Source organism: Rhinichthys klamathensis, unplaced genomic scaffold (assembly GCF_029890125.1).
Source record: "Rhinichthys klamathensis goyatoka isolate OS25496 unplaced genomic scaffold, OSU_Roscu_1.1 h1tg000055l_1, whole genome shotgun sequence".
Lineage (NCBI taxonomy): Eukaryota > Metazoa > Chordata > Actinopteri > Cypriniformes > Leuciscidae > Rhinichthys > Rhinichthys klamathensis.
Window position 1 is genome coordinate 3,533,095 of NW_026606600.1, and position 12,687 is coordinate 3,545,781.

Sequence of the window (12,687 nt, forward strand, 5' to 3'; positions counted from 1 at the left end):
TTTTCCTGAATACCATCACGATTGAAAATGTGACATTGATTTCCTACAACAGTTCAATAAACAGTTCAAATTAAGTCACTTACATTTTAGATGCAATATTGGCTGTTTGTGTTCTGTTTCAGCAGCGAAAATAGTTCCAAACAAAAATCACAGCAGAACCACGGCGCATCTCACAGGAACACTCAACCTGTTTTCATTACTGAATGATTCCGCATTTTGAACGAATCGGTTGAGTCAAAGATTCAATGACCCATTCATAAACATAGACATAATAAATACATAGACGCCCTATTGGCCGCTTTGGAACGTTGCTGCGATACGTCAACGGGTCTGCCATTTTGCGGAGGGCAAGACTGCACTGTAATCAAATGTAAGTAAACGGGTGAGCTGCGTTTTTTCTGGATAAAAACAAACTCTTTTTACATTTATCAACCGATTTCAGTGGTTTGTATGTGGTGTACAAAAAGTTCCATCTCTAGTTATTTAAAATCTCGATAGTTAGACTTGTAAAATATTTTTAATTAATAAAGAATGGTCAAAGCTCAGGCTTGTCATGTATCTGGCTTTTTATTCTTGGATAAGAATGGTGAAGACCCCCATACTGAGATATAATTTAAGTTTTCTTATTGTGGAAAAAGCATTTTCTGTGATTGACCAGATTTTAGCAATAACAAAGATAACTGATGGATCCTTTATAATAATACGTTATAACTACAGTGCAATGCAAATAGTAAATATAACATAAAGTGAGAAGTAATAGTAAATAGTTTAGTCAATAAAATAAACAAATAGTATACAGCAAATAAAATAGTAATGATTAGTATAATTATATAATATCATAAGTACAATAATACAATCATAAAAATATTGATAATAGCATAGTTTATTAATAATACTATAATAATAGTAATAGAATAAGAAATATCAATTACAGAATATACACAATAAAAAATAAGTTAAACAGTGACTTTAATATTTAACTCTTTTTGTTAAATTTCAGTTTTATTGATCAGTAATAGCCATTATAACAGAAGTAGCTTCAGTCAAACATACAGCAGGATACAATGTTAAAATAGCTTAAATATAAAGTTATGAAACTTCACTTTGCCCTCAGCCAAAACGATTTACCAGGGAACCATTTATAGATTAATGAGACCAAAGATCGCCCGTTAGATATACACAAGACAAATTATATCTCATGTTTAACCACTAGACTACAGACATCCGAGTCAGCGGCAACACTTCAGAAGCACTGGCCGAGGTACGGCTGTTCCAGGCGGGGTAGACGAGCGCTGAGCGCATCTTACAACTCCGAAAACGTCAGATCAAATTTTTAAATAGGCTCTATCTTTATAAACAAACCACATATTTGAGCTTTAAACAACTACATTGTCGACTGAAAAACTATTTAAACTACATTTCGTGACACAATAACAGTAGTATTTTTAAATGTATCCTCTGAACGTTACTATTACTAATTAAATCATGACCAAATACAACCAAAAACAAACGTTCAGTCTTGCTTGTGTAAGGTAATTCCTCGAAAGCTGTTTTCAATTGTGTGGCGATGTGTACAGCCCATAGACAGTATAAGAAATGGACAGAGCCATCTCATTGGAACTCAGTTGAGACAGTTGAAGCCCATTTTTAGCGATTTCTGAGCACTTCCGTTCCTGACGCGCAGACTCAAACCGACTCAAACTAAGCTTGATGACGTGAGCAACCTGTCTGACAGACGTTAATCTTCTAGTAGCTGTGCGTAAAAATTGCCAACGTTAATCTTGCAGAGACGGGGAACTTGAGCAAAGAGTTCTTTGGCTTGAGTGAGCAGGAGTAAGTATTCCGTTGCTTTTATGGACTCATTATCTATGGGCTTCTCCCTTGACGGGACGTCCCCCCGATTGCCTGCGAGCTTCTCCTCCTGTCTGTACGGTAATTTCTGTACAGCGCGACAGAGAGTCGAGTGGTTATGACGCAATCGTTAGCCTATTTTTACTAAAAACTGTTTCTACGGGGCCATAATGTAACATAGAAGGTAATGGAGCACTTTATACATTGTCGTGTTTCTCTAGAAATAAATAATGGACAAATGGAGTCTTTAAACGCCTCAGATGTAAAGTTATTCGCTGTCAAAGTGACGCCAAAATGAATGGGAGTCAATGGAAATGCTAACGCAAGTGAAGTTCTGCTACAACATGGCGGCACCCGGCCGGCTTCAACTTCCGGTCGATGGATTACCCCCTTGGTACAGCCCCAAACAGCGCACAAAACAGGCATTTTTCTCAATTCCCGGTATGAGAGGTATGGGAAAGTTGCCATCCCCAATATGGCGGAGCCGTTGACGTACGCTCCAGCGGCCAATAGGGTGTCTATGTATTTATTATGTCTATGTTCATAAACATCTTTTTCATTCTTGAATGAATCAGCCGTTTGAACGAATTGTTTGAATGAATGAATCAACGACTCATTCATTAAGACGTCGCCTGCCGCCACCTACTGGCGGTTTAATGTTATGTTTAAAAGTAGTATCATTCTTTCCAATGTTTCTTATTTGTATATTTAAATCAATTTCATAACATTATTTTATGCAATTGTAATTTTTCAGTGTAAATGATTTAATTTGATCAGCCCTACCTAGGGTAACAGCCCTATAGTGTCTTATTATTCTAAATAATTGAATTTATTGATCAAATTTAGGAATTTAAAATGAAAGATGAAGCATACATTTAATAAGATTGGGGGAGGGGATGCCCTTTAAAGGTGCAGATATTACAATATGCCGATTTAAATATATCAAAGCTGATTGAACACTGATGAGAATATTGATTCAGAATAAATTAACAAAAAAAAAAAAAAATCCGGACAAGGCAACTTTTTTACTCGGACAAGTGAATGACAGATTTACTTGTCCAAAGGACAAGCACACGAAAAGGCTTAATGTCGAGCCCTGATATCCATATAACAAGATCATCAACATTAAACAGCATATAAATCAAAACTGCCTAATGTTACTAAATGAAATGTCGACCCATGACAAGGTATGGGGCTGTGAAACTTATGTTTTGATCATCGTTCTGAATCCAATATGGATTTAGTCCTTGACAAAAAATACATTTTCTCAGCTTTTTGCTAAAAATGTTGCTTTTTTATTAAACTTACCCACATTCAAGTGTTGATAAAAAAGAATGCATGAAGCTAGAATAAAACTTTTTTTTTTTTTTTTTATAGTGGGTCTGTTCTTTATTTTGATACATGTTCAGATATTCAAACAACACAATATTCTGTGAGCCATGAACATTTTGTGAAAATGGTCAAAAACGCTGGTGTTGGCTGGCCACTTTAAAAAAAAAATGCTGGCGGGGAAACAGTTAAATTGGATGTCACAGTAGAAAATTTCCGGTTAAGAAAACATTTATATTGAACGATAGAAGGGCAGACATACAGAGAGATAGATAGCATGGCGTAGGGCCTGGGTATGCACGTGCATATGGACGGTTTAGGGGCCTGCAGCGAGGGGACAACGAACGAACGATAGATAAGATTAGGATAGATAGATAGATGGATAGATGGATAGAGGTGTTCCAATAGTTTTTCCCCACCGAAGCACTTGACCTTCTGTGTCATAATGATTACCAACTGCTGCTGTGTTGCTCATTTTTCCACATTAACACAGGAACAGAGGCCTGGGAGTTTAATTGCAGCCAAAGCAACAAACAACTCCATGTTGACAATCAGGTCTTATTAGATTCCCGCTTGCATTTCCCATCCCTGTCATTCAGCGGAGGCCAAGGTTGGATGAGGCCATTAATATTCACAGCATCCCAGCACATTATTGGAGCTCTAAAAGGACAGGAAGATTGCTTTATCTGACACAACTTCATGGTCAGACTAAGAGGCAGCGTGAAAAACATGGCAGAGAACAAAAAAAAAGACCCAGAGGCCCAGAAAAGGACAAGCGAAACTATATGTAAGACAAAAACAAAAACAGAGCAAATGTCTGGGACAACGAGCATATTCAAAGGTTAAATTGGGATTTTGTGGTGATGTGATAATTCCACAGCCCTAGAAAAATACAAGACATAACATGTTAAAACCCCTTTGTGATAATACTACCCATACATATGCTAGAAAAAGAAAAAAAAAAATACACTAATATAACAAATGATTAGGTGTATAATTATGAAATACACAAGACTACTAAATATAGCTGTGTATAGTGTGGGTATGTTGCATTACGCATGTTTTGACATGAACTTTTAATAAATTAGGTCCAACTAAATCATAAGTAATTTCTGTCTCAATAAATTAAAGGGAATTGCAACATTTTAAAAGTTTACAATAAGAAAAAAAAAACGTGAGATATAAAGTCACAGCTGGAAAAAAAAATCACAATTGTAAGAAATAAAGTTGCATTTCCAATAAATAGAGATAATTTGTTTTTTGTTTTGTTTTTTTAAATCAGAGTGTGACATACAAAATCACTCTGATATAACAATCTTTACGAGTTGGAAACCACAATTTCAAATTGCAGATGGGCTCCTGTAATTGACTGGATCAAGAATGAGGCCAGAACCACATCTGCCTTGCTGAAATAAAAGATTCCCTTGTCTCTTGTTAAAAGTGATAATATAGTTATCAACACCTGTCTAGCTATTGAGGTAATTTAATAATGCCTTAAAGGGGGTCTTACAGTCTTTTAAAACAAAGTATGTGGTTTGCATATTATATCTGAATGAATTAAACTGATAGCTAAAGGATTTGAACAAAATTAGTCAAACCATGTTACAGTGTAGTGTTCAAAAGTAGCAAGAGAAGTGAAGTGCATTGTGGATAGCACATACAGTTCGTTTATCCCAGACATCAAGCCAGCCTCTTCTCTAAGCAGCTCTTCCAAAGCCCTTTCAAGCAACCTCAGCCTTTGTATATTGTGGAGCCCGTTTATATAAGTGTTCCTCATTTGCATTCCGACTGGGCTCTCTCTCCCAAATGTCCAGCCTATTGAGACCAGTTGTATTGTTCTGATTCTGTCTTGTGGAAACAAATACAAAGTGTTCCACTTTGTATTTGCTATACAAAGTATAGCAAACAAAAAAAGTGGCAAAGCTGTCATGTGTGCTCTCCAATTAACCGTAATCTATTTAAGACCAAAGAACCACACGTTCTCACAAAATCCTTAATTTGTCCTCTTTGCTTGGGTGTGAGTAGAACCATCTGATTCATTTCACTCAGTATTTACTGATTTATTTAACTGAGTGAAAGACGATAGTTAGTAGGTTAGTTAAATTGTATTTCTGTCATGCCAAACATTTGGCCCATCCCACATGGGATTACAAGACACCACAAACTTATTTTACAAACATCTTCCGGTCACATATACAAATCATTTGTAGAAATACATGAATACAAATATATATACATACACAAACACACACACACACACATCCTCAACTACAAATCATCTTGATAAAGAGCTTTTTTCCTCTTCTCCCAGGCTGTCTAAAGATAATTGGCTAATTTTTGTTTCACATGTGAACAGCCATCTCAATCTTTGAGCATCATCCATATTTACCAAATCAATCTCTGATTTTATCTTACAAAACAAAAAATCACGCTGTTCACAATAAAATGGACAGTAGAAAACAAAATGGAACTAATTTTTTGTATCATTCAAACAACACATGGGACAGATCTGGTTTTCCTCTTCTAAATTAACACATATCGTCCTGTTTCAACAGTCAAAGGTAAAACACCAGGGGCCGGTTTCACAAAGATAGACTTTGACTATGGCTTAGATATAGTAGATAGTCAGACTTCAGATAGACATCTATGGCCCAATCCCAAATGGTACACTTCATGTGCACTTTCGGTCTTGTGGACTTACAATGGCTGCCGCGTGCGCGTGTCCGTTAAGTCCGTGAGACCGCAGTGTGTCCCATTTGTCATTTTTAGATCTCAGAAGGGTGCTCGCGAGCGCCCCCTCTGCGGTCGATTTGCGCCCTTGATGCGCACTTTTGCCGAGCCCGCGCTGATGCGGACTCCACAGCAGACTTCTTCCCGACATTCAAAGCGGCGTTACGTCGCGAAAGTGCGGACTCAGAGGAAGACCGCGAGTGCTTAGGGTTCCATTTGGGACAGGGCCTAAATCAGACCGTTGCCCAAAGCACTTAAGACTCTGACTATCTTAGGACTACACTGCAATGCATTCTGGGTAAAATAAGACACTTTTCAAAACAAAAAAAAACATGGCGGATCGAGTAAGCGCATTCAACCGCTCAGTGGAGTTTCTCCCTGCGGAAAATATGTGTTTGTTGGAGGAGAATAACAGTTACAAAGACATTTTACCTGGGAAATTTAGCGAAGAATGTAGTAACAAGAAGAAATGTTTAATTTGGGATGGGCCATTTTCCCTTTTGGCTGTTTGTAATGTAACTGATTGTTACTGTTGGTTGCCAAGGTAACAGAGTCTTAGACCCAAGTTAGCCTGGGGGGGAAGGCGTCTAATTTTTTTGGTCTAAATTAAGTCAGTCTTTATTTTTGTGAAACAGTCTAACTTGCATTAGACTAGTCTATGAGCACATTTTAGACTTGTCTAACACTATAGACCGGTCTAAAATAGCTTTGTGAAACCGGCCCAACAGAGATCTTTGCCTTTTTGACAAGTTGTATTCAACATATTCCGGTTTAATCATCACAAAAATATGCAATTGTGGCTTAGCCCATATATCGTTAGCCCACTGCTCTTTGTCTTTAACAAACACAGATTCTTTAAACAAACCAATATTCAGCTTTTCATTAAGACAACTCGCCAAACCCATATTTACAAAACAGTTTGCATACCTTTAGACCAAGGACCAAGATTGTGTTTATCCCAGAGAAATGTTTTCCTCGTCAACCTACTTGCGTCCATATCTAATAAACGATTCCATAACTGGTCCATACATATCTTCCAACGAGCCTCACATGATTCCCATCCCATGTCTCACACTATCGCCAATGTTGGAGCATATTTGTGTACACCCAGAAAATATCTTATGGCACTATTTTGCACTAATTCACAATTAGATATGTTTCTAAGTCCTCTAACCCCCACAATATAATCACTATGATAACTACTGTTTACTTCCTACTTGAGCAAAATGACCATTTCCATCAAATTGAAGTGATTTGTACACTACTGTTTAAATGTTTGCGGTCAGTTTAAAGAAGTTTTATGTGCTCACCAAGGCTGCATTTATTTTGATCAAAACTGTAATATTGTGAACTATTATTATAATTTAAAATAACTGTTTGTAATATATTTCATATATTTTAAAGTGTCATTTATCACTGTGATGGCAAAGCTGAACATGTATTATTATTATTATCAATGTTGAAAACAGTTGTGCTGATTAATATTTTTGACTGGAAAACGTACTGATACAGTTTTTCAGGATTTGTCTTTAATAAATAGAAAGAACAGCATTCATTTAAAAAAAAGTAACATACTAAACTTTACGTTTGGATCAATTTAATACAATCTAGCTGAATAAGAATATTTATTTCTCTCTCTAAAAATATATCTTACTGAATCAACCTTTTGAACAAGATTGTACAGTATATTTACATTAAACATTAGTGATGACAAAAAAACACAGAAATAGTCCCCACCACTAATAGAAAATATTTCAAGGTTGTACCTGGCATTTAAATTTAAGTGATTTTTAAATATTTGTATATTGCATTACTGAGACTTCATGCACTTCTCTGTAATGATCTGATAGCAGCAAATATCCGTTTCATAAATATTACACCACATTTGATTGTTTTCACTGGCGTTCATGATGATATATATATATATATATATATATATATATATATATATATATATATATATATATATTTAAATCATAAAATCTTGAAATATGTGCACATGAGTAAATGTGACAGACACAGACACAAGCTTCCCTCCAGTAATAAGCATAAATACCCTGGTAAAAATCCTGCCACATCTGCTGCCCCTGCTGGCCAAACATCGATGCTGCATGGGAACTATGATATTCTCTTATTTGTCAGATGCTGCTACAGGTTTCAAAACATCTCTTGAGTGTATTTGAATATATAGGATGTGAGGCTGAAACAAACATCTATCATGGTGAAGGGTTGCACCATCTCATGTATGTGGAGTTATAACACTCACATACTGTATGATGAAATTAACTCCTCTGCTATCACAGAATTGCATGCCACTGACATCTCTATATTGTCATATATTCAAACCTCATTGTATTCAAGTATGGCGTTTCAGTTTTCACTGCTATATTGCAAATGCTTTGCAGTTAACACAGTTATAAAGCTGCAGTATTTCCGTTCCTGTCTCGCTCTATGAGCTGAAAGATAGTCATGGGTGTGACTTGAGAGACAGGCGGCACAGACGGGCTCCCCCCACTGTCTGGATTCACACAGAGCTGAGGTTTTAAGGTGGTCCTGTCTAATCTGCTGCCGGTTCTCAACCCAGGTTAGGCACTGTACCCGCTCTCCATCACTGTCACACAGGATATGCATGAGGTAGGGAGAGTATATCCATGCACCATTGGACTACTCCACGCTGAACTACTTCAAGAGATACCACATATTTTGCAAGCATTTGTATGGAATATGCAATACTCTCTCGCTCCTGCCAAACACATGCAAATCATTTACAAAAAAAGATCTATTGGAAGGCGACAATAATCATCTTTTCCTGCCACGCATTACATGGAAAGCTTAATTTTAAAAATATGTAACAACAGCCCACAAGCATCCTGCATATCTAGGTTGATAAGAGCCAGCTTCAAACCAGGTGGTGGATGTTACCATTTGCACATTTCATAAGTAATGCATTCCCTCCGTATTGTGATGTTTGTCTTTTTGCTCTTGAGCGCTTAACCTTCGCAGTGACTCTCCAATGCATATGGAGTTTTAAAATGAAGGGAGGAAAAGAATCAATGGAAACTGCATTTAAATGTCAAGAAGACCATATTAATAAATGTAAGAAAAGCATTTGGAGATACACTTTACACCATCTCTCATTCTCACCAGAGATGCATATATTTGAACAAAAAATACAGTAAAAACAGCAATATTATGAACTATTACATTAAAACTATTATTACTGATTTCTATTTCAATATATTTTAAAATGTAATGTATTCCTTTGATGACAAAGCTGAACTTTCAGCAGCCATTAATCCAGTCTTCAGTGTCACATGATCCTTCAGAAATACACTCACCGGCCACTTTATTAGGTACACCTGTCCAACTGCTCGTTAACACTTAATTTCTAAGCAGCCAATCACATGGCGGCAACTCAGTGCATTTAGGCATGTAGACATGGTCAAGACAATCTCCTGCAGTTCAAACCGAGCATCAGTATGGGGAAGAAAGTTGATTTGAGTGACTTTGAACGTGGCATGATTGTTGGTGCCAGAAGGGCTGGTCTGAGTATTTCAGAAACTGCTAATCTACTGGGATTTTCACGCACAACCATCTCTAGGGTTTACAGAGAATGGTCCGAAAAAGAAAAAACATCCAGTGAGCGGCAGTTCTGTGGGCGGAAATGCCTTGTTGATGCCAGAGGTCAGAGGAGAATGGCCAGACTGGTTCGAGCTGATAGAAGGGCAACAGTGACTGAAACAACCACTCGTTACAACCGAGGTATGCAGCAAAGCATTTGTGAAGCCACAACACGCACAACCTTGAGGCGGATGGGCTACAACAGCAGAAGACTCCACCGGGTACCACTCATCTCCACTACAAATAGGAAAAAGAGGCTACAATTTGCAAGAGCTCACCAAAATTGAACAGTTGAAGACTGGAAAAATGTTGCCTGGTCTGATGAGTCTCGATTTCTGTTGAGACATTCAGATGTTAGAGTCAGAATTTGGCGTAAACAGAATGAGAACATGGAACCATCATGCCTTGTTACCACTGTGCAGGCTGGTGGTGGTGGTGTAATGGTGTGGGGGATGTTTTCCTGGCACACTTTAGGCCCCTTAGTGCCAATTGGGCATCGTTTAAATGCCACGGCCTACCTGAGCATTGTTTCTGACCATGTCCATCCCTTTATGGCCACTATGTACCCATCCTCTGATGGCTACTTCCACCATGTCACAAAGCTCTAATCATTTCAAATTGGTTTCTTGAACATGACAATGAGTTCACTGTACTAAAATGGCCTCCACAGTCACCAGATCTCAACCCAATAGAGCATCTTTGGGATGTGGTGGAACGGGAGATTCGCATCATGGATGTGCAGCCGACAAATCTGCGGCAACTGTGTGATGCCATCATGTCAATATGGACCAAACTCCCTGAGGAATGCTTCCAGCACCTTGTTGAATCTATGCCACGAAGAATTGAGGCAGTTCTGAAGGCAAAAGGGGGTCCAACCCGTTACTAGCATGGGGTACCTAATAAAGTGGCCGGTGAGTGTACAACTGTTCAGTATAAGTTAATGTTAGCTCTGGTCAATTAAATAATATTAACAGATACATCTTTTGATTTTAATAATGGATTGGTAAATGTAGAAATTAACATTAAGATTAATACATGCTTTAGAAGTATGTTTTCATTGTTAGTTCATGTTAAAGGGGTCATCACAGGAGAAATCAAATTTGCCTTGACGTCATTTGACATAAAAGAGGTCTTTGTACCAATAAAACATCCCACAAGTTGTAAACAAAGAATTTATTTAATCAAGCTCCAAAATTCGCATCAAAAGCAAGTAGGATTGAAAATAATCAAAGATATTTGAAAAAGAACAAAGGCATTTGCTTTACTGTTTCAACCCCCCTCTATGTCTTACCACAAGGGCATTTGTAATAATGACAAAGAGGTGTTGATAGTGCTCAAGGCCTGTAGGCCAAGGTGTGTACATCGATGCCATCCTCTGATTGCTCTGATTTTGGGTTTCAGTCACATGGTCAAGGAAAGGATAAAAGTAGATTGAACTGTTGCTCTGGGCTTCTTCTTTTTCTCCCTCTTCTATTCTCTGGCTCTTCTTTTCGCTGTTCTTTCTTCTATTCTCTAAAGCCTCTCTCTCTTTCTCACTCTCTCTCAGGTAACATTATATATATATATATATATATATATATATATGCTGGGTACGATTAATGGTGTAAGTTTTTATCATCTCATACATCTATGTTGTAACTATTTTAAGTGTAACCATAACTAGATATTGTCATTGAAACCTTTCAAATACAAATGATGTGCTATTTTTGATTCAGTATTAACTTTGATGTGCTACCTATTGCAATACAATATAGTCACTCTATAGCAACGCTCTCCCACATATTTTTCTATCATAACTGCGCTTATTTCCGTCATTGGTATAAGTAGCAGTAGGTGGTAATAGACAAGAAATGGACAATTTTCTATCATCTTGCTGATAACGTAGTCATTCGGCAATCCTGCAGCCTGAACAACTGTGGGCAAACCACCCTTACAAACCCATTGTATTATATCTGAGTTGGTTCGGGCTTAAAACATGAAATGTGCAGAGATTTCAATGGGCATAAAACAGGTCCCTATTCTCTTAAAGGAGTAGTTCACTTTAAAAAAAAATTTTGTTGATAATTTACTCACCCCCATGTCATCCAAGATGTCCATGTCTTTCAATCTTCAGTCGAAAAGAAATTAATGTTTTTGATGAAAACATTCCAGGATTTTTCTCCATATAATGGACTTCAATGGTAGCCAAACGGTTCAAGGTCTAAATGACCATTTCAGTTTAGCTTCAAAGGGCTTTAAACGATGCCAGACGATGAATAAGGGTCTTATCTAGAGAAACGATCTGTCATTTCAAAAATAAATAAAAAAGTTAAATTTTTATAGGCACAAATGCTCGCCTTGCGAACTCTCCTGTTCGAACTCGTTCATCAAAATGAACAAATCTTTTTTCGAGTCATTGACTTGTTCATCAAAATGAACGAATCTTTTTTCGAGTCATTGACTCGTTCATCAAAATGAACGAGTTCGAACAGGAGAGTTCACAAGGCGAGCATTTGTGCCTATAAAACTTTAAGTGTTTTATTTATTTTTGAAATGACCGATCGTTTCGCTAGATAAGACCCTTATTCATCATCTGGTATCGTTTAAAGCCCTTTGAAGCTGCACTGAAACGGTCATTTAGACCTTGAACCGTTTGGTGCCCAGCAAAGTGCATTATATGGAAAAAAATCCTGGAATGTTTTCATCAAAAACATTCATTTATTTTCGACTGAAGAAAGAAAGACATGGACATATTGGATGACATGGGGGTGAGTAAATTATCAGCAAAAGTTTTTTTTTAAAGTGAACTAATCCTTTAATCAGTAATGGGTGTGTTTTGGGCGTAACGTGCAAAAAAAACAATCAGAGTGTAATTTTCCATTCCCTTTAAAAGCCATTGCGTTCGAGCCATGGCGGATTCGCTATTTACATGGCGGAATTATTTGCAAGCAGAAAAACTGAACGGGTCTCCAGAGAGCAAACGGATCTACTCGTGCGCGAGGTTAAAGAGCGCAAGCAGACCATCTACGGGACAAGCCGGATTCCACCATATCTTTATGCACACAATATTAATCTTTTAGTTTGTGTGCTGCCGCGCGTCCCTGTGTGTGTAATAAGCAGAGTGTACGCATGTTTTAAATAAAATAAAAAATACTGCGCCATTGACTTTAGACCAGG

The 12,687-nt window shown here is 37.4% G+C and overlaps 1 long non-coding RNA gene across 1 annotated transcript in view; it reads right to left on the minus strand.

Moving 5' to 3' along the window:
- LOC130083425 (uncharacterized) overlaps positions 1-11,969 on the minus strand; it is a 165,095-nt gene extending 153,126 nt beyond the window's left edge. Inside the window, exon 1 of the long non-coding RNA XR_008806831.1 lies at positions 11,932-11,969. This is a non-coding gene — a long non-coding RNA (uncharacterized LOC130083425). The remainder of the gene's footprint in view (positions 1-11,931) is intronic.
- Between the last annotated feature and the right edge of the window lie 718 nt (positions 11,970-12,687).